Consider the following 6,695-nt stretch of genomic DNA (forward strand, 5'->3'; position numbering starts at 1 on the left):
GCCCGAGTGTCTGGTGCACACCATGTACACTGAGACGACCGTTCAGGAATAGCGTTCTAGGAACAGTCTCCTTCCCTCTCGATGGGAAGACCATGGGAGCTTCTCAGTAGCATGGCTAGGAGCTGGGGAAGAGGCAGAAAGGAAAACAGCGTCGGTTCCTGGATCCAGCACGGAATGACCTCAGCGCACGCATGCTGAACCCAGATGAGCAGGGGAGAAATCTAGAACATCTTACCACCGCAGTGTGCTCAGAACTGGCAGATTCCAACTTGCACAGGATAAGGGTCCTCCAACATGGGCCCCCACCCCCACCCCTGTAAGAGGCATCTTGGTTCCCCGAGATCCACCTGCTCTATCCACTTTCAGAGAGCACCTTGGTGTGCTCCAAACACATGCCAGCGGGTTTAGGTTTAGGTTGGTGTTAATTGTGCTATCCCCAGCATCCCCTCCAGCCCAGACACTCCAGCTTTGACTTCGCAAATACTCACTGCATAGTGCGGGGGAGAGAAGGATCTGACAGATTTTTCTTAATAGTAAGACAGTGAGGTTTTTTTTGAAAACAGCAGTTCTCAAACATTTTGCTCTGAGGATCCATTTACACTCCTGAACATGATCAGGGGACCAGGAGAGCTTTTTTTTTTTTTTTTTTTTTTTTAATAAAGATTTTTATTGATTTATTTGACAGAGTTACAGGCAGTGAGAGAGAGAGAGAGACAGGTCTTCCTTCCGTTGGGTCACTCCCCAAATGGCCGCTGCAGCCGGAGCTATGCCGATCTGAAGCCAGGGGCCAGGAGCTTCTTCCTGGTCTCCCATGGGGTGCAGGCGCCCAAGCACTTGGGCCATCCTTTATTGCCTTCCTGGGCCACAGCAGAGAGCTGGACTGGAAGAGGAGCAACCAGGACTAGAACCCGGCGCCCATATGGGATGCCAGCGCCGCAGGCGGAGGATTAACCAAGTGAGCCACGGCGCCGGCCCCCAGAAGAGCTTTTGTTCATCTGGACCATGTCCCTCTCTCCCTACAATACTGGAAATCAACATGGAGGAATTTTAAGCAGGCATTAATTAATTCATCTAAAATATAAGTGCTCCCACTGTGTTCACAAATAAAATATTTCAATTAAAAATGTACTGTAGAAAACAAAAATATAGCATTCTTTTTTTTTCTTTGCAACAAAGCAAATGTTTCTTTTAATTTCATGTTTCAAGGAACTCTTTCCAAGCAGCCTCACATGGAGTGGGCACATCTGGACCTGGCACTTAGCAAATCCTGTGCATGTCTGCTATTATTGCTGCTGTTCTCAGCCATTTCTCTGGTCCCCAGATTGGGAAATCAAGGCTGAGAGGTTAAATGACTTTCCAAAGTTACAGCAGCTGGCAAGTGCTTAGCACTGATGGGTGGTGCTGTGATCCTTCCATGGACATCCCAGGGCGCTCCCAGGGACCTAGGCTCCTGACACCTCTCCCCCTGCCCTTCACTCCACAGTAGTCCACAGCAGCCGGAGGAACAGGGGGTATTCTTTGTATCTTTGTAAATCTGTGTTTTTTTTTTAAAGATTCTTATTTATTTGAAAGGCAGAGTTACAGGGGGGAGGGAGAGAGAGAGAGAGAGAGAGAGAGAGAGGTCTTCCATCCACTGGTTCACTCCCCAGATGGCTGCAAAGACTGGGACTGGGCTGATCCAAAGCCAGGAGCTTCCTCCAGGTCTCCCACGTGGTGCAGGGGCCCAAGGACTTGGGCCATCTTCTACTGCTTTCCCAGGCCATAGCAGGGAGCTGGATTGGAAGTGGAGCAGCCGGGACTTGAACCAGTGCCCATATGGGATGCCGGCACTGCAGGCACTGGCTTTACCCACTACACCACAGCTGGCCCCTACAAATCTCTTTAGCAATCTGACTTAAAAGAAATCAACTGGATTCGTATATGGACCTCTCTGCAATCAATTTGCAATTTTAGTCCAAGAATATAAACAGGGGCAGGCGTTGGGGTGCAGCAGGTTAAGGCACTACTTGGGACACCTGTATCCTATAGCAGAATTCCAGTCCCAGCTGCCACACTTCCAATGCAGCTTCCTGCCTGTGGGCCTGAGAGGCAGCAAATGATGGCCTATGTCCTTAGGTTCCTGCCACCTACACAGGAGACCCAGATTGGATCCAGGTTCCTGGAGGAATGAGCTTGCTCGCTCTCTCCTCTTCCTCCTAACTCTGTCACTCTACCTTTCAAATATATAAATAAATACTTTTAAAAAAAGTAACATGAAGAAAACTCTTCTCATAGATGAGTAGTAAAGGAAGGAGTATTGTAATATTTTCAGATTACACCTAAACTCAACATCTCTTAAAGGTTAGTACAGTGTAGACTCCAAGACCCTATCAATGAACATTGTACACTCTGACACTATAATTCATCACTCTGGGGTGTTTTCCCACACCAACCACCAATTCTCTGAGTCTCCACATAGCACCTGCATGTGCTACACTTAATTGCATCCTGGCACTAACTATCTGAGGTTAGAGTCAACCTCACAGGCTACGGACTCAGTCTCACAACACTACCCCACATCAGACTCCAGGTGCAGGTGTTGGGTCCCCAGGTAACCCCCACCACTGTCCAACTTGGCTCCAAACTGGAGGCCCCCATGAATCCCAAGCTCACATTTAGATAATTTGCAAGGACAGCTCACAAAACTTGGGAAAATGGTTTACTTATGATATCTGGCTTGTGATAGAGTGAACAACTCAGGAACAGACAGATGGAAGAGACGCACTTAGGGGAGGTGCAGAAAGCTGGCACGCCCCCTGCAGGAACGTCACTGTCCCAGCACCTGGATGTGTTGCACCTAGACGCACTCTGAACCCCATTGTTTAGGTTTTTTTAAATTATTATTATTTTTTTTTGACAGGCAGAGTGGACAGTGAGAGAGAGAGAGAGAGAGAAAGGTCTTCCTTTTGCCGTTGGTCCACCTTCCAATGGCTGCCGCAGCCGGCGCGCTGCGGATGGCACACCGCACTGATCCGAAGCCAGGAGCCAGGTGTTTCTCCTGGTCTCCCATGGGGTGCATCCTCCACTGCACTCCCGGGCCACAGCAGAGAGCTGGCCTGGAAGAGGAGCAACCAGGACAGAATCCAGCGCCCCAACCGGGACTAGAACCCAGGGCGGGGGGGGGGGGGGGTGCGGCGCCGCAGGCGGAGGATTAGCCTATTGAGACGCGGCACTGGCCTGTTTAGGGTTTTTATGCAAGGTTCATCTTGTAGGCATGATCTGCTATGAATCCAGTCTCTAGCCTCTCTCCCGTCTCTTGATGCTTGGGGAGGCTTCCAACCAATGCTTGGTCTTTCTGGCAACCTGTCTGCACCTGAAGCTATCTTGGAGCCCAAGCCGTAACCTCATTAAAACAAAAGGGGCTCCTATGACCCAGGACATTCCAAAGGGTTTAAGAGCTCTGTGTCAACATCTGGGGCAAAAGGCCAAATGTATATATTTTTATTGTGCCACGATTGGTCTATTATTACACAATGCAATAAAGAATGGTTTTCAGTATTACCACTGATCTCAGTGGAAAGATTTCAAATATTGAGATGCTGGCAAACTCAGTGATGGATATGTGTTTTGTACCGGAAAGCCTGATTCTGTCACCTGCAACAAGTGCCATCAGTGGTTTGCTTTGAAGTCAACAGGCTTCCTTCATGTGCTTTGGAGAAAATGCCTGCCAAGCACCCACATCTGAGTAGACTTATTAAAATGGGACTTACAAAAGACCCAAATCTTTTGGGCCAGTTCCTCTTTTGGGTAAAAATGGTGTTCCATGAACAAGAGCAGCTGGCTGTTTTGTATTGTTTCCACATGGCCACCAGCTGAAAAGAGCATTGTAAGGCCGGCACCGCGGCTCAGTAGGCTAATCCCCCGCCTTGTGGCGCCGGCACACCGGGTTCTAGTCCCGGTCGGGGCGCCGGATTCTGTCCCAGTTGCCCCTCTTCCAGGCCAGCTCTCTGCTGTGGCCCGGGAGTGCAGTGGAGAATGGCCCAAGTGCTTGGGCCCTGCACCCCATGGGAGACCAGGAAAAGTACCTGGCTCCTGCCATCGGATCAGCGCGGTGTGCCGGCGACGGCGGCCATTGGAGGGTGAACCAACGGCAAAGGAAGACCTTTCTCTCTGTCTCTCTGTCTCTCTCTCACTGTCCACTCTGCCTGTCAAAAAAAAAAAAAAAAAAAAAAAAAGAGCATTGTAAGCAACAGGTGTTCTTAGGCACCTCTCCCACCCCATCACAAGGGGCCACAGCCGCTTCAAGGAGGTCGTTCTTTAGGGCACTTCTATTTGCTTCTGTTCCCTGTAAGCGCATGGTGGCAAAAGATGCAAGGAATACTGATTTGTTCGCTCCACCGCTGGGTTTGCGTTCGAAGTGGCCAGAAGTTCAGTGCACCAGGTTTGTCAGCCAGCCCTTTTTTCTCACGGCATTAGAAGCTGTTCAGAACCTTCTTCTTTTTTTTTTTTATCTGAGAGGCAGAGTGATAGAGAGGGAGAAATAGAGAGGCAGAGACAGAGGGAGAGAGAGCCCACATCCACTGGTTCGCTCCCCAAATGGCTGCAATAGCCACAGTTGGGCCAAGCCAAAGCCAGAAGCAGGAATGTTATCCCACGTGGGTGGCAGGGCTCCCAGTATCTGGGCCGTCTTTCAGCGCTTTCACAGGTGCATTAGCGGAGAGCTGGATAAGAAGCAGTGAAGCCAGGACTCGAGCCAGCGCTTGGATATGGGATACCAGTGCTGCGGGCAGCACTCAGCCCCCTGTGACACAGCGCTGGCTCCCCAGAACCTTCTTTATGTAAGCAGTTTGGTGACTTGGCACTTACCAACTGAGACGGAAACGAGTGCTGAGGTTTGTTTTTTGAGAAATCGACTTCCACTGAAATGCCCACGTGGAAGAGCCCTCTGCAGGGAAAGGTGCCAGCTTACCACCTGTCCTTTGGAGAACGCTGTGCGGTTCTGGGTACCCGGAGTGAGGAAGGAGGGCTGACACTCGTCTCTGAAAATGGGAACCTGCTGCCCTAGACTTGCCTCCTCCCAGACGGCGAGGTTGTCTGCATTACCTAGCCTCAGGCATTCTGTTATAGGAACAGAAAACAGACTCAGACACTGGGTGAGGGAGAGGCGCCCTGATCAGGTGTGGGAAGAGTCCCCTGGGAGGAGCCCAGGGCCCTACTTGCAAGGGCTGTGGCCAGACCCCGCCTCAGGGCTCATGTCATGGCCCTTGCTTCTGTGCCAGCACAGCAGATGTCTGCCTACCCAGCAAAGAAGACAAACACCACCTTGGCCTTATGAGGAAAAGAAAGGTTTTATAATTGCAGATCCGTGAAAAGGGTCTGAGAGACCACACCAGGGGGTCTCCAGGTCACATCTGAGAACCACAACTTGAGAAGCCACCTTCCTGCTACAAAGATCAGACACTAATACTTTCCTGGAAGTTAACTATAGGAAGAAAAGGAGGCGCTAGAATCATCTGGAAAAACTCCAAGAAAAACACTCAGTTACTGGGGTCGCCAATACCTAAGCCTCTGGGAGAACTACGGTAGTTAATATTTTGCACAGCATCTTGGGAACGCAGAAAGCAGTAGTAATGATGGCGACAGTGCCCGGCTACTGCAGCGTTTACGGCTGGGGGAGAGCGGTGCTACGTACTTTAAATGCATAACTTCCTCAGGAGTGCCTTCCACTTTAAAAGACAAGGACACGGGGCTGTAGAGCGAAGAGAGAACTTGACAAGGCCACAGCCATACAGGGCAAAGGAGGCCCTGAATCCATGTGACTCCCAGAGCTTGGATCCTTAAACCCTGCATGATAGCCCACGCCACATCTAAGCTCCATCCTTTCCCCCACATATGTGCGTCCATCCTAGTCCTTCAACAGGAAGCAAACATCTTACCTCAACCGTGGGCGGCGAGCAAAGGGCTCAATGAGTATCTTCTCAAGGAGGGACCACCATGGGCAGTAACAGTGACAAAAGCCACAGCGGGTTAAAGCCCCAGCCTGCGGTGCCAGCATCCCATATGGGCAAGGGTTCAATCCCCGGCTGCTCCACTTCCCATCCAGCTCTCTGCTGTGGCCTGGGAAAGCAGTGGAAGATGGCCCAAGGCCTTGGGCCCCTGCACCCACGTGGGAGACCTGGAAGAAGCTCCTGGCTCCTGGTTTCAGATCAGCTCAGCTCTGGCCCTTGCAGTCATTTGGGGAGGGAACCAGAGGATGGAAGACACCCCCCTCTCCCCCGGCTCTACCTCTTTCTGTAACTCTTTCAAATAAATAAATCTTTTTTTTAAAAAGTGAGATTTCTCAGTGGACCTCATAAATAGTCTATTTAAACTCTTTAATGAGGAAACCAACAGAGAAGGGAAAAAACTGGTTCCTTGAAAGCTTGAAGAAAATTGTCTGTGTGTATATATATACATCTCTTTTATCGGGCTGCTAGATACCTTGAGGTAAACACGTCGGTTATGTTAGACCAAAACAGAACAAGTTTACCTTCTTCAGGGCCAGAAAACCGCAACATTTTCAGGACTCACTTCCCTCACAGGTTCCAAAAATCCTACGGCCACACCCATTTCTGCAGGGTGAGGACTTGGGACTGCACAGCTAGCTGTCTTTTGTTACCCTAGGACACCCCAGCGACAGAACTACACCCCAAGACGAGCCGCTGAGCGGTGCTCGC

This window comes from Oryctolagus cuniculus, chromosome 2 (assembly GCF_051225735.1).
Source record: "Oryctolagus cuniculus isolate XC-2025 breed Fujian yellow rabbit chromosome 2, ASM5122573v1, whole genome shotgun sequence".
Taxonomy (NCBI): domain Eukaryota; kingdom Metazoa; phylum Chordata; class Mammalia; order Lagomorpha; family Leporidae; genus Oryctolagus; species Oryctolagus cuniculus.